This window comes from Ceratotherium simum, chromosome 12 (genome assembly GCF_057802395.1).
Source record: "Ceratotherium simum simum isolate JZ-2026a chromosome 12, ASM5780239v1, whole genome shotgun sequence".
Classification (NCBI taxonomy): domain Eukaryota; kingdom Metazoa; phylum Chordata; class Mammalia; order Perissodactyla; family Rhinocerotidae; genus Ceratotherium; species Ceratotherium simum.
The window spans coordinates 50,775,303-50,796,524 of NC_141911.1; positions in this window are offsets into that span (position 1 = coordinate 50,775,303).

Genomic DNA, 21,222 nt, shown 5'->3' on the forward strand with positions numbered 1-21,222 from the left:
ACAAATATTTAGTCCTCTGAGTTCAGATTTACTGAAGAGTGAGGGAGGACCTTATCTGGACTTGATAGGACTATGCATGACTAGAGATAATAAATTTTCAGTTGAACCAGGGTCTTTAGGATTGTTTACAATTTTTTTTTTTGCCTGTCTCTACACCATATACACCCCTGCCCTATTAAACTCAGACATAGTATGTGACTTATTTTGGCCTTTGAAATGTGAATAGAACTGAAGCCTGTGTTTCTTTCTAGGAGCAAAGATCCAGAATGCGCCACACACAATATTCTCTTTTTCCTTGACTTCAACAACGTTCAATGGTTCAATGTTCTAGAGTAGGTGCTCTATCTGTCTGGATCCTGGTGTAAGGATGACAATGACTCATGAGCAGAGCCCTTAGCAACCCCTGATGGACATATAAAATGAGTGAGATGTAAATGTGAGTTGATTTAAGCCAATGATATTTAAAGGTTGCTTGTTATCACCTCATCTACTTTCTCTGATATAATTCAACTGCTGTGAAGAAGTGTTCTTTGCTCTGAGGCATTGCATAATTATTACTTTCTCATAGCAGGTAAGGACAAAAGTTCTAGGCATGCCAGTATCCTGAGAGTTGAGTTTGATCTAGCCAAGAAATTTGTGTAAATCAAGATCCTACCACTTACAAAACTGAATATATTTTGTGAGTGCTATCTTCTATTTTGGCCATTGGATAAAGGCCTTCACCTTTTCTTTTGTAGTGTTTCTACTAAAGATTTGGGCATATGGCTGTAACCTATTGTTTCCTTTTGGAAATAAAGAATAATAACAAAGTAAAATAACCCAAATATGCTTTAAAGTCTGTGAGCTGCTTATGTTGCATGTCCCTGTAAGTATTTGTCATCTGTGGCCCAAATCTCTTTTACTAAAGTACTTGACACTTCACTATATCCAAACTTGTATAAACAAGCAAGACAGAGAAGGTGTATAAAAATTCCATTATCAAGTTATTGTTATAATAAACCTAAATATACTATTCAAATATATTAAAATAATACTTGAGATCCTACATGTTAGAGTATTTATGCTCTAGAGGTATTCACCTGTATTTATTAACCCATTTCAAGTGCAGAATTTCTTGTGAATAAAACCAAATAACAGTTATCAGCCTAAATTTTAAAGAAATAATGCTTAAAATTGTATCAAACCAACGCAAACTATGTTTTAACCCATTTCATTCAGAAGTATAAGATCAATTATATGATAGATTTATATGGATGTTGACAGTGAAACTATTTTTATTTTCTTGAATGACAATATAACTTAGTAAGTGAATATAAGGATTTGTCTTCTCCATTACCCTTTGAGGCACACAATCATGAATTCTGCCTTAATCACCATGAATTCTATCCTATCCAACTATTATATCTAAAATAAATTATCAACAACATAAATAATGGACTATATGAGAGCTACATCACATGAGCTGGATGATGTGAGATATAGTTAAGATTAAACAGACTCCATCCTTAAATTCTATAAAGCTGTGAGCGTTTAAAGTATAGATATGCTACAGAGCAGTAACCTATCTGCTTATTAATTATATCCTATAAAAGCAATATACCTGCAATAATTAATTATACTTGAAGAAACAACTATGGCTTAATTAAGTGTACCATTCTTAATAATGAAATCTTAAAATAATTGGAATCTTCTGTCTAGAGGCAATGACAATTATTGTCGTTAGAAAAGAAATCAAACATGGCCACACTAAGCAAAACTGATTCACAAATGACGCTGAACCTGAGATTAACTAGGGCAATCACAAACCTTTCTGTGAAGGGCCAGCTACTAAATATTTTGGACTATGTGTGCCATATGGATTCTGTCACAACTACTCAAATCTGTCATTGTAGGATATACATAGCCATAGACAATATACAAAAATAATGTTGTTGCTGTATTCCAATAAAACTTTACCAAAACAGGTCATGGGCCTGATTAATCCTTTGGTCTGAAGTTTGATGATTTCCAACATAGGATCAAATTATTGAACTCATCTTTACTACTTTTCCAGATTTTCTAATGCTGTAATCTAGGTTCCCCCCATTCTCATCCCTCAGCATTGATGTCTGTTTTAAATACCTTTATTATATACAATATTATAATAAACTACATTAAATTGTTTTTAGCACACATTTTCCTTTTTGTTTATAATCTAACATTTTTTAGGTGTTAAGGTTTAGGTTACAATAGAAATTTAGACACTATGGAAAGGTATGCTTGTTTTTGTAAATGTTAATAAAACAAATAGTGGTCACATTGAAGCTGTACAATATGACTTACCAAAAAACAAGTAAGGAAGAGATTGACTATTTAAGAAATAGAGTATATGAGTTATTTCCTTAATGTTCCTTTTGTTTCCTTTTTTTTTCTTTTTCTGAGGAAGATTCATCCTGAGCTAACATATGTTGCCAATCTTCCTCTTTTTGCTTGAGGAAGATTAGCCCTGAGCTAACATCTGTGCTAATCTTCTTTTACTTTGTATGTGGGCCACTGCCACAGCATGGCTGACGAGTAGTGTAGGTCTGCGCCCGGGTTTCCGAACTCCTGAAACCAGGCTGCAGAAGCAGAGCATGCCAAACTTAACCACTACACCATGGGGTCAGCACCCCCATATTGTTTTATGAACATGACATTGCATTAGGATAGAAATTTGGGAAGTAGACAATACATAAATTTTACAACTTCTTGTCTGATATATGGATGTCTTTTTACCAAGCATCATATGCCTGCCCTCATTCAATGTCTACTGATTATGGTATTCCATTTATATCATTGAGAATTCCCTTTGCTATGTCTTCTTTTCCATTTTCTCTCATCTCAGTCAATAATTTTTACTCAGAATTAATATCTATTGACAGTACAGCAATTAAGATCAGTCCAGGGAGCACTGTGGAAAAAAAATGGTGTGAAATGTATCCATCAAAAGGCAATCCTGCAATTTTTATGCAGTATCTCATCTAAATTTTTCTCCTGCAGGATTTACATGGCTGCTGTAGTCAATCCTTCTCCCTTCTGCATTATTATTTCCACTTTTTTTCTGTGTCATTACTATCCTCATGTGAATGTTTTTATATACCACATTAAAAAAATAAAACTTCCCCTCATCCCACATGTCCCACAAGTACTGAGCCACTTTGTTCTCCTTCTGAGCAAGCCACCTTTAAAATTTATTCAGAAACTGCAATGCCTAGTAGAAGCACCAAGAGAGGGCATTTGTGTTATCCTGAATGATAGCCTCCAAAGATATGTAGGTCCTAATTCCCGGAATCCATAAATGTTGCATTATATAGTAAAAGAGACTTACAGGTGTAATTAAGTTAAGCATCTTGAGATGGGAGATTATCATGGATTATCTTGGTGGGTCTTCAATGCAATCACAAGTGTCATAAGAGTGAGGGGGAGGGATATTTTACACAGAAGGCAAAGGTTATATAACGATGGAAGTGGAGAGAGATTTGAAGATGCTACACTGCTGGCTTTGAAGATGCAGGATGGGGCCATGAGCCAAGAAACATAGCCTTACAAATCGGAAAAGGCAAGAAAACAGATTCTTCCTGAAGTCTCTGGAGGGAGCGTGGCCCTGTTGACACTTTGGTTTTGGCCCTCTGAAACTGATTTTAGATTTCTGGCTTCTAAACTGTGAGAGAAGAAGTTTGTAGTGCTTTGAACAACCCAGTTTGGGGTAATTTCTACAGCAGCCGTAGGAAACCAACACCATTTTTTCTTGTTTATGGATTTAAAGGGAGATCTTTTAACGTTTCCACATTATATCATAAACCATCTATTAGAGGATGTCAAAAGATACATTTTATCAGGCTAATGAAGTGCCTTTTTAATCCTAGTTTGATAAGAGTATACATATCATGAATTCATAAGAAATTTTATCAAATTCTTTTGTATCTATATCTGTTAAGATACATATCTTATGTGTCTGTGTTCAGATGATGTGATTTTTCTCATTTAATCTGTGAACATGATGAATAATATACTTTTTAATTAGATCTCAATTATAGAAAATTAGATTAATCATTATCCTTGATTTATGACACACTTTCTTCCTATGCCTATTCAAGGTCAGCTTTCACACATAGTTAATTAAATAATTACCTTAACAGCATCAGAAGCACCCAGAATGCACCACCTCACATGAAAACCAAAACCTGGAGAATAACCACACCTAACCATGTAGTTTTCCCTTCCCATGTCACCCCCTATGTTGCCAGTGTTGGAACCACAACTGCTTTCTCCTCCACACCACCCGCTGAAATCTAAGCTCAGCACTTCAGCCTTCTATCTATTGTTTACTGTGGGGCTTCTTAAAGTCTCACCTTGTGCATGTGCATCTTTGAAGCTGGCCACACTTGAGGGGACTTGTATGCAGATATTTTGGCTTCTCGGTGGTTATCTCCTTCTTGGAATTTTGTTTCATGAGTCCCATACACACTGGTGAGTTAGACTCTGTTCTTTGTGTCCTCAACATGGGGAGACTTCACTGTCTGCTCATGTCTTTTTTCAAATCAGTATTTGCAAAGTATTGTCAGGGAAAGAAAAAAAAAGAAAACATCTGGGAATGTAATTTATCTTGTGAGTTTATTTCCTCTTAATAAGAAATCCTATCAAGCCCTGTGTGGTTCGGTTGCTCTGCAATACTACCAAACAATTTTCTTATATATTTTGCCCTGTTTTTATAGCCATCTTCAGTGTGTGGGCTTGTTCACTGTGAGCTACTCTATCACGACCTGACCCTGAAATCCTCTAATATATATTTAAATGGATAGTTGTTATAGTTTATGTTGCATTTCTTGTATTTCTAATGAGAGTTTTTAGGTTTTCTATTTTGCCATAATTCTGGAATCAAGGACCTATTCATCTCATTCTAATCCAGTTTCTTATCCATAATTTTAATGAAATTGTTCTTTTAATGACCACCAATAACTTCTATACGGGCACTATTCACATTTTCCCAAAGTCTCTGCAGCATTTTAAATAATTGACAACTTCTTTGCCTTCAAAACATTCTCCTTTATGCATTTCCTTAAAAATATACCAATCTGGGGGAGTCACGTCAGCATCACGGCAGAGTGAGCTTTCCCATAAACTCTTCCTTCAATAAGATACAACAAAAAGGACAGTCACAGACCAACAAGGGGCTCTTACACAGCAAAAAGGAAGATCAGAAAGACCCACACTGCCACACATGTGAAAGTGAAAGTACTAGGGCTCCTGGAGGAAGTGGGGAGAGGTAAAGAGAAGTCCTCTCCCTCCCCATCAGACTGGCAATTTGGGTCCGAGTGGCTCCCAGAGAAGGGAGGGGGCGGCCCTCTGAGGGGAAACCATAGCTCTTCTGACTCTCTCAGCCAGTGAGAAACTCCCACACAGAAGACTCAGAACTGCTTCAGGGGTGCCATCAACAATTGAGCACCCCAGGAGAGCAGATAACAAGGGGTGAGTGAGAAGGACCCCACCCGAGGGACCCAGCAGGTAAAAGAGACAGCTCCCCCCGCATGTCCGACACTGCAGCTCAGCCAACCAGAGTGGCCGGGAAGGATTGCAGGCGCATGGCCCATGGCCATGGAGCAGCCAGGGTGGAGCACAGGGGGCTCAGATTACACAGCCCTTAACCCCCACATGTTGGCAACAGGTGGAAACTGCAACCAGATATTCTCAGGATGAGGAAAAACAAAGCCAATACAGGAACCACAATGCAAAGGTACATTAAATAGCCAGACCAGAAGGAAAATGACAAGCACCCAGAAACCAACCCTGAAGACACAGAAATCCATAACCTAAACGACAGAGATTTCAAAATAGCTATCATAAAAAAGCTCAACAAAATACAAGATAACACAGACAAACAATTCAATGAGATTTGGAGTTTCTTCACGAAAGAGATTCAAATCATAAAGAAAAACCAATCAGTGCTGATGGAGATGAAGAACAGCATCGAGGAGATAAAGGAGAGCCTGGAATCTTTAAAGAACAGAGCTGACAATATGGAGGAAAGAATTAGCATTTTAGAGGATAGGAATACAGATATGCTCCAGATGGAGGAGGAGAGAGAACTAAAACTAAAAAGAAATGAAGAAAATCTCCGAGAAATATCTGACTCTATTTGGAAATGTAACATAAGAATTATAGGTATTCCTGAGGGAGAAGAGAGGGAAAAAGGAACAGAGAGCCTATTCAAGGAAATAATAGCTGAGAACATCCCAAATCTGGGGAAGGAGCAGGAAATACCAGTAAGTGAAGCCAATATGTCTCCTCAATGTGTCAGCAGGCAAAGGCCCACTCCACAGCATATGTAGTAAGGCTGCCTAAAGTCAATGACAAAGAAACAATATTAAGGGCAGCTAGACAAAAACAAAGAATAACATACAAAGGAACTCCCATCAGGCTCTCAGCGGATTTCTCAACAGAAACTTTACAGGCTAGGAGATACTGGAATGATATATTCAAAATACTTAAAGACAAAAACTTTCAATGAAGAATACTCTATCCAGCAAAAATATCCTTCAAATATGATGGAGAAATAATAACTTTCCCAGATAAACAAAAGCTAAGGGAGTTCATGGCCATGAGACCCCCAGTACAAGAAATACACAAGACAGCCCTCAGACCTGAAAAAAAGAAGAGAAAGGGAATACAAAGCTTGGAGCAAGGAGAAAAATAGGTAGATAAAATCAGAAAAATAGTAGGTCTTTACCAGAATAGGTTAGCAACCATTTAAATACCAAAATCAAAGATCAAAGGAAGGAAAACACCAAAAATAAATATAACTTCATCACTGTAAACACACACCCACAATACAATATAGAATAAGTTGTAACAAGAATGACTTAGAAGGGGAAGAGAAAAGAGATCAAATTGACTTAGTATAAGGAAATAAGAGGCCATCAGATAACGGACTATCTCACGCACAATATTTTTTATACAAACCTCACAGTAACCACTAAACAAATAATCAAAACAAAATCATGTATGATAAATAAAGAGAAAACTAGAAGAGTCATAACACAGAACAACCAAACTGAACTGGCAGTCCAAAACACATGAGACAAGAAACAAAGGAAATGCAAAAGAACTGGAAAATAAGTGACAAAATAGCAACATTAAGCCCTCATTTATCAATAATTACCCTAAATGAAAATGGATTGAACTCTCCAATCAAAAGATACGGAGTGGCTGGATGGATTCAAAAGCAACACCTAACGGTATGCTGCCTCCAGGAAACACATCTCAGCTCTAAAGACAAACACAGGCTCAGAGTGAAAGGATGGAAGACAATACTCCAAGCTAATGGCAAACAAAAGAAAGCAGGTGTTGCCATACTCATATCAGACAAAGTAGACTTCAAGGTAAAACAGGTTAAGAGAGACAAAGAAGGGCTGTATATAATGATAAAAGTGACACTCCACCAAGAAGACATATCAATTATAAATATATATGCACCCAACATAGGAGCACCAAAGTACATAAAGCAACTATTAACAAACCTAAAAGGAGATATTAACAACAACACGATAATAGTGTGGGATCTCAATACCCCACTTACATCAATGGATAGACCATCCAGACAAAAAGTCAATAAAGAAACAGTGGGCTTAAATGAAAAACTAGACGAGATGGACATAGTAGACATATACAGAGCACTCCATCCAAAATCAGCTGACTACACATTCTTCTCAAGCGCGCATGGAACATGCTCAAGGATAGACCATATGTTGGGAAACAAAGCAAGCCCCATAAATTTAAGAAGATTGAAATCATAACAAGCAGCTTTTCAGACCATAATGCTATGAAACTGGAAATCAACTACGAGAAAAAAAACTGGGAAAGTGACAAAGATGTGGAGATTAAACAACATGCTACTGAACAACAAATGGATCATTGATGAAATTAAAGGAGAAATCAAAAAATATCTGGAAACAATGAAAATGAAAAAAATGCCATACCAAATCATATGAAATGCAGCAAAAGGGGTCCTGAGAGGGAAACTCATAGCAATACAAGCCCACCTTAACAAACAAGAAAAAGCCCAACTAAACAACATTAAATCACACCTAACAGAACTAGAAAAAGAAGAGCAAAGACCAAAGTCAGCAGAAGGAGAGAGATAATAAAAATCAGAGCAGAAACAAATGAAATTGAGACCAAAAAAACAGTAGAAGGGATTAATGAAACAAGGAGTTGTTTTTTTTTTGTTTTTTTTTTGGTAAGGAAGATCGGCCCTGAGCTAACATCTGCCAGTCCTACTCTTCTTGCTGAGGAAGACTGGCCCTGGGCTAACATCCATGCCCATCTTCCTCCACTTCATATGGGATGCTGCCACAGCATGGCTTGACAAACAGTGGGTCAGTGCGCGCCTGGGATCTGAACTAGCAAACCCCGGGCCACTGCAATGGAGTGCAAGCACTTAACTGCTTGTGCCACCAGGCCGGCCCAAAGAGTTGGTTTTTTGAGAAGATAAATAAAATTGACAAACTCTTAGCCTGACTTACTAAGAAAAAAAGAGAAAAGTCTCAGATAAATAAAATTAGAAATGAAAGAAGAGAAATTACAATGGATACCACAGAAATACAAAGGATTATGAGAGAATACTATGAGAAACTATAGGGCAACCAAGTGGACAATCTAGAACAAGTGGATAAATTCTTAGACTCATACAACCTCCCAAAACTGAACCAAGAAGAAATAGAGAATCTGAATAGACCAATCACAAGTAAAGAGATTGAAATAGTAATCAAAAACCTCCCAAAAAATAAAAGTCCAGCACCAGATGGCTTCTTTGGTGAATTTTACCAAACATTCAACGAAGATTTAGTACCCATCCTTCTCAAACTATTCCAAAAAATAGAGGAAGATGGATCGCTTCCTGACTCATTCTACGAGGCCAACATCTCCCTGATACCAAAGCCAGACAAAGACAACACAAAGAAGGAAAATTACAGGCAAATATCTCTGATGAACATAGATGCAAAAATCCTCAACAAAATAGTGGTAAACCAAATACAACAATTCATTGAAAAGATCATACACCATGATGAAGTGGGATTAACACCAGGGACACAGGGATGGTTCAACATCCGCAAATCAATCAACATGATACACCACATCAACAAAATGAAGAATAAAAACCACATGGTCATCTCAGCAGATGCAGAGAAGGCACTTGACAAGGTCCAACATCCATTTATGATAAAAACTCTTAACAAAATGGGTATAGAAGGAAAGTGCTTCAACATAATAAAGGCTATTTATGACAAACCCACAGCCAACATCTTACTCAATGGGGAAAGGCTGAAAGCCATTCCTCTGAGAACAGGAAGGAGACAAGGCTGCCCACTCTCACCACTCTTATTCAACATAGTACTGGAGGTTTTGGCAAGAGCAATTAGGTGAGAAAAAGGAATCCAAATAGGCAAAGAAGAAGTGAAACTCTCACTATTTGCAGACAACATGATTTTATATATAGAAAACCCTAAAGAATCTGCTGGAAAACTATTAGAAATAGTCAACAACAAAGTTGCAGGATACAAAATCAATCTACAAAAATCTGTTGCATTTCTGTATGCTGAAAGAGAGCTCAAAAAGATAATACCATTTACAGTTGCATCAAAAAGAATAAACTATCTAGGAATAAATCTTACCAAGGAGGTGAAAGACATATACAATGAGAACTACAAGACATTATGGAAAGAAATCGATGATGACATAAAGAAATGGAAAGACATCCCATGCACATAGATTGGAAGAATAAACATAGTTAAAATGTCTATATTACCTAAAGCAATCTACAGGTTCAATGCAATCTCAATCAGAATGCCAATGACATTCTTCACGGAAATAGAAAAAAGAATACTAAAATTCATATGGGGCAACAAAAGACCCCAAATAGCTAAAGCAATCCTAACAAAAAAGAACAAAGCTGGAGGCATCACAATCCCTGACTTCAAAACATACCACAAAGCAATAGTAATAAAAACAGCATGGTACTGGTACAAAAACAGACACACAGATCAATGAAACAGAATTGAAAGCCCAGAAATAAAACCACACATATACTGACAGCTAATTTTCGACAAAGGAGCTAAGAATATACAATGGAGAAAGGAAAGTCTCTTCAATAAATGGTGTTGGGAAAACTGGACAGCCACATGCAAAAGAAAGAAAGTGGACCATCTGCTATCGCCATTCACAAAAATTAACTCAAAATGGATCAAAGACCTGAAGGTGAGACCTGAAACTATAAAACTCATAGAAGAAAATACAGGCAACATGCTATTTGACATTGGTCATAAAGGAATCTTTCCCGACGCCATGCCTACTCAGACTAGGGAAACTATAGAAAAAATGAGCAAGTGGGACTTATTCAGATTAAAGAGCTTCTACAAGCCAAAAGAAACCAGAATCAAGATGAACAGACAAACCGCCAGCTGGGAGAGAATATTTGCAAAACATACATCTGACAAGGGGTTGATCTCCATAATATATAAAGAACTCACACAATTGAACAACAAAAAAACAAACAACCCGATCAAAAAATGGGCAGAGGAAATGAACAGACACTTCTCCAAAGAAGATAAACAGATGGCCAATAGGCACATGAAAAGATGCTCAATATCACTAATCATCAGGGAAATGCAAATGGAAACAGCACTAAGATATCACCTCATGCCCGTTAGAATGGCTATAATCATCAAGACAAAAAACAACAAATGCTGGAGAGGATGTGGAGAAACAGGAACCCTCACACACAGTTGGTGGGAATGCAAACTGGTGCAGACTCTATGGAAAACGGTATGGAGATTCCTCAAAAAATTAAAAATAGGAATACCCTGTGATTGAGCTATCCCACTACTGGGAATCTATCCAATGAACCTGAAATCAACAATCCAAAGAGGCTTATGCACCCCTATGTTCATTGCAGCGTTATTCACTATAGCCAAGAAGTGGAAGCAACCCAAGTGCTCATCAACTGATGATTGGATCAAGAAGATGTGGTATATATATACAATGGAATAATACTCAGCCATAAAAAAGACAAAATCGTCCATCTTGCAACAAAACGGATGGACCTGGAGGGTATTATGTTAAGTGAAATAAGCCAGAAAGAGAAAGACAAACACCGTATGATCTCACTCATATGTAGAATATAAACCAATACATGGACAGATAAAACTGTATTGTGGTTACCAGGGGCAATGGGAGTAGGGGGTGGGCACAAGGGGTGAAGGGAGACATGTATATGGTGATGGACAAATATAAATATACAACCAAAAATTTCACAACCTTATAAACTATTAAGACATCAATTAAAATAATATATATACCAACCTGGATTTCTTCTTACTACTCTCAACTGTTTATTCTTACCCAATTTTAACAGGTTTATTTTCTTGGCCCATTTTGGATTAATTTTTGGTGTCTGTCTAAACCCTTGCTTGGGTGATTAACCAAAAAAAGAAACTCATTATTTTAAATACCTCATGTATGTTGATACCTCTCGCCATTTTATTTCTACCTCTGACTGTTCTCTAAGCTTCAGACTTAGATAGTGTCATTTAATCACCATCTGTTATTTCTGTCATGTAAAGAACTGATAGTCCTGTTACTTTTTTCTCCAAAGTAGATCCCAAATGCATTCACTTCCTTCTATCATCATTGCCACTATTACTATTAAAGGCATCATCATCATCATCATCTCCATTATAATTGGGACAATAGGCGATTGCATCCATTCTTTTTCCCTAAAATTGATTCTTCAAAGAATAATGTCAAAGAGAACCAGAGCCAGACAGTAGTTCAAGTGGTAAAGATAGATTTTATTCAGAACCTATTGCAATAGTGTAAAAGAGGCTTCAGTGTAGAAGTGAGCTCAACTCCAAATACAACAGGAAAAGTGGGAATCTATAGCCAAAGAGCAGAGTCGGGGACGTGGTCAGTGTGTGGAAAATTATTAAGAGGAGACATCAAGAGAGGGGATTCTTGCTAAACCAATTTCACAGAATTCTTGCTAAAGGTAGGTGGGGCGGTTCAGATATCAAATATTATCACATACAAGGGTGGGGCATCCTCTCAAAACTGGCTTAATAGAATTCTTGCTAAAACTGGGCTATGCAGGCCCAGCAAGGAAGAGGCCACAGTCAAGGCCTAATTGAAGAAAGGGTCAAGAAGTTTGGTGAAAGAGAGTCTTTATCAGTAACCGCAGTATTTTTTTTTTAATTGAAAGTAAAGCTTATTTACATTCTTCAATGAATTTCCATTGGATAAGCTATGTTAAAATCCACCTGTCTATTTCTTCTTTCGTCTCCTATTTCTGCTTTCTGAAAGTTGTAATTTGGTACATTTTATTAATATCTATTATATCTTTAATGTAGAATGAAGTCTTTCGTATAATAAAGTTCTCTTCCTTACCTTGTTACATGTATTTTTTCCTAAATTCTGCCATGTGTCAAATGAAATTGTGACACCCACTTCCCAATTCTGCTATAAGACAAGAGCAATATGTGATCTTCCTCTTATTTTAAACTTTTCTGAATTGTTTTAAGTGTGTCTCTTACATACAGAATGAATTACATTCTGCTCCATTAGCCAATCTGAAAATATTTTACTTGATGAGTTAAACCCATTTATATCTCTGATATATTAATATGCTGGTTTTCAATTCTGTCATATTATTTTCTACTATATAAAGTATATATGTAAAATCTTACACTGTATTTACCCTTTTTTGTAGGATTTGGTATTTATAAATGTTTATATGTTTATTCTTGTCATTATCTTATAAAACCTCTCAATAAAATACACTTGTCCTTCCGTGTATTTTAATACTCTCTATTGATTTCTTCAATGAGTAATAACAATGTTCTCTAGTAATCTCTTTTCTCCCTCCTCTCCTTTTGCCTAGCAATTACTTTATTCATCATCCTTTTTAATGGAAGTTAGATACTCCTGAGATATTAATATTCTTTTACCTTTCTTCCCTTTCTCTTCAACTTGTGAGTTGTATTATTTCTACCTTTTTAGCACATTTAATAGTAGCATAATGTTTTGTTACTTTTAACCCCATTACTTAATCTTAATTCTAAATTTAATATACCTAACAGTTATCCACAAGCTTCGTGCTGTGTTTATCTGAACTTCATGTCTGTTGTCAGTAACTGGGAGATTTCTCAGCAAGTGATCATAAAAACTATATTTCCAAAGTTCCTGAATGTCCGTGATGCTCTGTGTTCCTTAAACATGAGACACAGTTTGAATGAATAAAATATCATTTGGCTACACTGTTCTTTTTTTCATAACTATTAAAACAATTCTTCATTATCTTGTTGTATAAAATGTTATTGTCATGAAGTCTGTTGCCAATATAAACTTCCTGCCTTTTTACCTGCATGCTCAAACAATACATATTATCTCTTTATTTCAATTTTCTTCTTTAGAAAAAAGAAAGCATTACATATGTGTTGCTCTCCTTTGCTTAAGTTCTATATTTAGAATGTTCTTCAGTGTTTTTCATCTCTCCATTCCTGGTTTATATTTTGACTTATTTTTCTCCTCTATATCTCTTACTGTGTTTTGCGTCATTTCTATTTGATTTTATGCTCCTTCTAATTGTCTTTATTTCTGAAAATTATCTTCCTTTTCTCTCCTCTTCTCACCTTTCACCGGATTGTTCTAATTTCTCTCTCTCTGATTTTCTGATTATTATTATTATTTTTTTTGGTGAGGAAGATTCACCCTGAGCTAACATTTATTGCCAATCCTTCTCTTTTTCTGTTTTTTTTTTTTTTGCTTGAAGAAGATTAGCCTTGAGCTAACATCCGTGCCCATCTTCCTTATCTTGTATGTGGGTTGCCACCTCAGCATGGCTGACGAGTGGTGTAGGTCCGTGCCTGGGATCCGAACTTGTGAACCTGGGCCACCATAGCAGAGCATGCCAACCTTAACCACTACACCATTGGGCCAGCCTCTTCTTTGATTAATTTTGATTTAGTTCCAAGTGTTTTTCTTCAGGGTGGATGTCCTTTTCTTGGGGGTGAGTAATTGTTGGTGATTTCTGGGTGTAGTCTATTGATTGCAGGACCTTTCAACACTTCTCTTTCTCTTTATTTTATCTTTGCCATTAACCCTGAGCAGTGGTACCCCATGCTGCTAAGGATTTGGCTAATTACTCCTGTATTTTGAGTTTTATGTTGTTACTTGTCACCTGGTTTTGTTGATGATGTTACCATGGTTTTTTCTATTACCTCTCCTAACTCTCTGCCTGGTGTTTTGAGGAAATCCAAGCATATGTTAAAGAAAAGAATATATGTAAAGACTGATACCATAGTCTGCTGTTGAAAGTCTCTCCAGTTTATCTTACTTAATTTTCTCATTAACAAGAAGCTTTGCAACAATAAAATAATCCCACATTAAGGCAGTAGTCGGCAAAACATAATGTAACTAATATCTCAATATATTTGACATTATATTTTATACGAAAATAAATAATAGTGAAACACTTTTAGTTGGTCTCTGCCTTAGGATACTGCTATTTCTTAGATAATGTAATAAAAATTAAATATAATGTGGTCCTTTTTAGAGAAGATATTTATTTCTAATGTGGTAACAAAATAAATATCTATAGATTGAATGAATTTATCTCCCTCTAGGTTTTAAATAAGAAATGGGTCTTATTTCTCATTGGCTTGTTTATATCCTAGGTCTTCTTAGTTGTATAATTATCCATCTTTATTGGCTCACATATTATATCTTACTTTGTTAGCCTAAAAATAAAAATATTCTTATAGTCCCTAGTCAGCATTTGCTATTCCTTATTACAGTATTTGCTTAGCACAGACTTAATGCTGAGTCTACTTCTCATTCTTCATGACAAAATAAGTGGAAATAAAATCTCCGAGAATTGGCTCTATAACATGGCTAAATGACACTAATATGAGCCCTGTGTTCTTCATTTACAAAATGGGAATAGTACAAACAGCAAACCTCTAATCGCTGCCATATGAAAAAATTATGAGTGATATGAGTGCTTCTTGGAGTGCCTGGTATTGAAAACGTATCAGTACATTTTTGTCTTTCACGTCCTTTCATAGTTTAAAATAGTTTTCACAGTAAATAGTTTACATGTGTTGGTTATTATAGGTATTACATGTTCTCTAGTTTTTTTCTATTAATGCCTTTATTCTTCATATTTTGAACTATATTTTCATAACCTAATACAATGCAGATTTGGAGAAAAGGAAAACAAGGGAAATTTTCTTCTTCAGTGATTTTAAGTATGCATTTCTACACCCAGGAATGCTGGAAAGTAAGATCATAACAAGCCATTTCATGGAAACTCATTTTTTCATAACCTGCCCTCTAAAGTTGAGGAAATAAGAATCCTTTCACACTCTCTTCATGTGCTTAATTTAAGGTTTTTTCAATAAAACTGTGTAGATAACCAGTTCAAGTTATGAAAGATAACAAAATACAAATTCCTTTGTAACTAATACAATATAAAGACAAAGGAAGGCATCATTTGAAAATGGAAGTTTTACAATATTTGGAATTGTTAATATCTCAGTTATTCACTAACACGATTTGGAGAAAGATTTTTACTTTTTCACAGGCCATTTTTTTACCTATGAAAATGACAATATTATTTGTCTCACTTTTCTGACGGAATTTAAACAGAATATTGTATCTTCTGTATAAATGCTAAAAAATATCATGCACAATATTTTTGTTACTGTTACTATACACGAATACAAAACTTTGATTGATTTCTTAAATCATTTTGTGTTTATTTTGGTGTTCATAAATGCGATAATTCTAAAGTTAAAACTTGACTATTATCTTGATTATGGAGAAACTTTTGAACATACAAAAATAAAATTTTTTATTGCCTTTTATATAGGTTCTGAGAAGAGGATTAGAAAAAGACAACACATCAAAAGTTAAGAGGCAGAAACAGCTTTTTTTGTTGCTGGTAAATTTAATGAAATCTTATGTTATTCGACTAGCAATTCTCATTTCTCTGAATGTCTCAGTGAAGACTGTCAAAAATCATCAAAATTCAACACAACAGAGTAAAAGCTAATAACATTTTTGTTATACCAAAACTAAAAGGATTGGTAAGACTCAAAATGAAATGCTATTACTGAAAATCTTCTTTTATCTAATGCTTTGTGCAGTGAGTGAAAATTGGACAAATACATATTCTTTTCATGGTGTTAAAATGAATTCTGACACTATTAAACTAATATTCTTTGGTCCTAAAATCTCCTCAATGCTTTTTCCACAAGTAGTGGTATTAAAATGTCCTCTGTGATTCTATCCCATAATATTCTGACTACCATATTATAATTATTTTCTATGGAATAAAAATGAAGCACTCTATTTCAAAAACACTATATTATGATGAAGAAGAAATTCTTTGAGTGGTTACCATCTTAAAGAAATTTATATTGTAATCATCCTTTGATTATCTCTAACATAATTAATACCTCCCTTCTTCCCCATTCCTAGAAGTCCGTACCTAAATAATAAAAAAGCAATAAAGATAAAATACATGGCAGGCAAAGATCTTGAATCCATTCATATTTCTCATGAAATGAAAGCAGTTAAAGAGCTATGATATAATCCATATTTTTTCTTTATTGACAACTAAAGCAAAATTCCAAACAATAATGACTTAACCATGGATTTGAAGGAAACAGTAAGCCAGAAAGATTAGCCAAGTGAGCATTATCACATAAAGGATTTCTCCTTTGGAATTATGTTATATGTGAAGTATATTTCATAATATTGATTCCTTTATTTATTTATACATTTTTACTTATTTATTTAACATATACTCTTTGAGTACTAAATATATATCATTCATTATTATAGTCTGCTAGAAAGCAGAAGGTGGAATAGAAAATAAAAGAGCAAATACGTAAATATATTGAGTACAACAAAAGGTAAATGCCTCCATCATAGAGAGAGAAGTTACAATAAGAATGAGGGTAGACTAGAGTAAACATTATGGTGTTGGATTGGAATCAGAGATATCAATTTGTATTTATGTCTATTTTTTCTAAGATAGAAAGATAAAAGTGGATATACAGATATAAAAGTAGACATACACAAACATGTTTATATATATATATATTTCTTACCCTGTTTAAGACTTGTTTAAGTGTTTACTGAGAAGATCTAGAAGCAATAACACTCTAATAACAATGAGCATACCTAGCACTCAAGTCTGGATTCACATTACACCCCTATTAAAGGAGCCAATGCCTGATTCCAGGGCTGGAGCAGAGAAAGAACAAGATGAGTCTGGAACAACTTTTGATGTAAGAACATATGAAAGTCTCAATAAATCATGCCAAAGAACATTGGAGCTAACTTGAAGTGGCACTTAGTGGCCAAAACTGATATAATTTGAGCAAGAAAAAAATGATGGTAATGGATTATTAAGATTAAGTAAACCAAATACACATGAATCCATATGGATATAAATTCATAATTGAATAAACAAATGGAAGGGGGAGAAGGGAAAGGTCTTCCATACAATAGAATTCTAATTAACGAATAGAGAGGAAATAATGGAAATAGAAACTTAGTACTTGGCAAATACCATATAATTGTTTTAAGCAAGAATGCTAAAATTAGTGGGTGAAATTATGATGAGAAACAGGATTTTACATAGTCTTCCACCTATTTCCCAACAAAATACTTATTTTAAAAATAGTAACTTTAAAGTGGAGAAATCTGGTGGACAACACCTTAACCAAGTGATCAGAGAGTTAACATCACCAGAAATGGGCCATGGTGACAGCATATGTCTCCTGATATGATGCACCAAGATGGGCAAGCTCAGAATTCTGGTGTTGTAAAATACATTATCTGAATGTAATCATGAAGCAATATCAGAAAAACTCAAATTTCAGAATAATCTACAAAATACTTTGCTATACTCTTGAAATGTATCAAGGCCATGAAAAACAAGGAAAAACTGAGGAACTGTCCTAGAATAAAAAAGACTGAAGAAATGTAACAACTAAATGCAACATGTGACCTGGTTTTGATCCTAGTCAAGGATTATTAGTGGGAGAATTAACAAAATTTGTGAATAAGATCTGTAGATTAGTGACTAATACCCTATCAATTTTCTGATTTCAATAATTGCGTTGCTATATATGATGTTAATATTTGAGGAAACCAGGTGAAGAATATACAGACATTCTTTGCAGTGGTTCTGCAAACTTTTGCAAGTCTGAAATTATTTCAAAATGAAAATTTTAAATAATATAGAAAAAACAGTGTTTTTTAATCTTCTTAAGCATTGTGCTAAGTTATGAAATTCAAGGTCCATCCCTGATGGCTTTTATATTACAGTGTCTAAGACATAAAATAAATGTAAACAAATAAGTAAAAGAGTGATAGAATGTGTGAAAATTATGAAGAAATGAACCATGTTCTGTGATAGCATGTAACTGTGATATCACGGGTCAGGCAAGGCCTCTGAGAGAATGAAAGGTAAAATGGAGATGCTGGGATGGAAAAGGAATGATTTGATTCAAGAGCCAAATGAGTCTTCCAAGACAAGGCGTTAGCTTGTGCAAAATCCCTGACATGGGAAAAAATGTATTCTAAGAATCAACAGAGCCCTAACTCACAGAGCCAGGGAGCTGAGTGGTGCCTGTGGTAGACAGCAGGGCAGGGCTCATGTCATGGAGGGCTTTCTCATCCCTGAAGAAGATTTTTAATGTTATTCCACAGGTAATTTAAGGATTTGAGGCAGAGAAGGGAAAGTATCCTAGTTATATTAATTAAAAAAAGAATAGAAAAGAAAACAAAAGTTTTCTAAACTGAGGATGAGTTTCATGGGAACAAGAATAAACACAATAAAACCAGTTAGGAAACTATTTTGGTAAAAGCATGAGAAGATGGAGTCTTTGTAAATATACTAGGAGATGTATTTAAGAGATAAAGTTTGAAGAACAAGAACTACTGGTGAATAGGATTTGGGAGTATTAGATAAGAAAGAATTAATGACAGTACCAGCAGAGGTAGGAAAAAAAAAAAAACACACACACAAAAAATGGAAGCAGAGACTCAAAATTCTATTTGGAACAGTATGAATTTGAGTTGCCTATGAAACATTCCAGATGAGATATTAAGAAAATGGCTATACCAGGATATAGCTTAGAGAATTTACAAGCGTTTGAAATGTTCTAAGGAGTCATCATCATATAAATAGCCTTTAAACCGATGGGAATACATGAGAAAATTCAGGGAGAAAAGGTATAATATAAAGAAGAAATATTTGCAGTAGAGAAGGGAGAAAGAAGTCTAGTAGGTGGATTGAAAACAGTGCAGAAGATACTGAAGGAGATTTTCTGGATAATTATTATTATTTTTTTTTTCTTTGAAAGGAAGATTAGAAAATGAGAGGTAGAAACTGAAGGGAAATAGGAGGTCAATATAAACTTTTAACAAGAAAGGAGATGCTCATTAATGAAAAGAATGATCTAGTAGAGTAAGAGGCAGAGTTGAGGGACTGGATTTTGATAGAAGGAACAGTTCTATTAAGGAAATAAGAGAAAAAATGAAGAGAGGAACACTTGCAGACAAGTTGCAAAATTTGTGATGGAAAGATGAGGCTATTGCTGCCTGATGAATTCTCTTTACTTAACAGTAGGAAGGGCCATCAGCTTAGCACTATATGTGTGGTAACTTTGTAGATGGTTGTCAATATGAATAGTGTGAGAGTGAATACACTGTGAAAGTATAATAGATTGCTTGGCACTATTGAGCATCCTTGCAAGATTTGTAATTTTGAATTTAATGTCAAATAATTCAGTTTAATTCTGTGATTTTTTCTCCAGAATTCTTGAGCTCTTTGGATACTAGCACATAGGAAACAAGAATTTGGAATCAACTGGCTCACCCAGTAACCTAGGTCTAGATCAGGATTTTAGAAAGAAGTGGTTAAGACCTGGACTATCATTATATTAGAGACTCAGCCCCTGAAGGCAATATCAAGGAACAAGAAATTCTAGACCACATAAGAATGAAATTAGTCAAAAAGAGGAAAAGAAAGAGACAAAATATGCTATTGCAAATTGAATCAACTGACCATAATTTAAGAAGTGGAGGGAAGTAGATAGATATTCTCACCTAGGGTTAGTAACCCAAGATGAATGTATTAAATTTTATTGTATGCTGAGTTCTATACTATGCTAAGTTTAAGGAAGAAATAAAATACCTGGATGTACCCTAAAATATGATATTTAATAGGAACATATCTGGTAAGTACATAGAAATATGTAAATAAAAACAGATTCACTCAATAAGGACAGAACAACTATTATGTATCTTATCTCCTTTATCCTCACACTACTTCTGCAGGATAAGTATTACTAACTATATGGGTTAGTTATAAAGAGGATAGCGTAACTGAAAGAAATCAGTAGCTGGATTAGGTTTTACATGCATTAAGTGATGAATCTATTACTAGCATTGAGTTTCTCTCATAATAACAAACTACCTTCTAAACAACAAAAACACAGAGTTTGGTTGCTTATTTATGTACACTTCATCTTAATTCCCAAAGTATATTAACATGGAGAAGAGTATAAGCGCTCCGTTGTTTAATATCCTAGAGTTAAGAATTTGAAACTTAAATCATTTCATTAAGTTAGACTACATTAGGCTGTCTAATGAATGCTTGAATCTGTTATTATTTTCAGAAAGTGCTGTAATTCCCCAGCTCCTTTTCCATTTATTTCACTAGTTATCATGTTTCTTTTTTAATCTATAAAGATCGAACCTAGTACTCAATTCATAGGTTTTGTTTTTCAAGTACAAATTCTACTTAAACAATACCAAAATATGTGTGATAACATTTCTGGTAGTAAATCAAATTCAAAGAGAAAAGTGCCTTTCAGAGGCATTGCCAACCAAGCACATGCCATTTGTTTCTAATAGAGAACATTTCTATGGGTCTTGAAAATTACAGGTTGATATACTGTAATGAGTAAGACCTTCTAATCTTCAGAGTAGTAGAAAGCAAAATATATATCTTTAATATCTTTTCTTTCCATTCTACTATGTAAAATTGTCCTAGTCTTTAAAAAGAGATTTTTAGTTAGCCACTGAAATCGCAAGAGAAAAGCTGTTAAAATTGGTACTACATTTTCAACA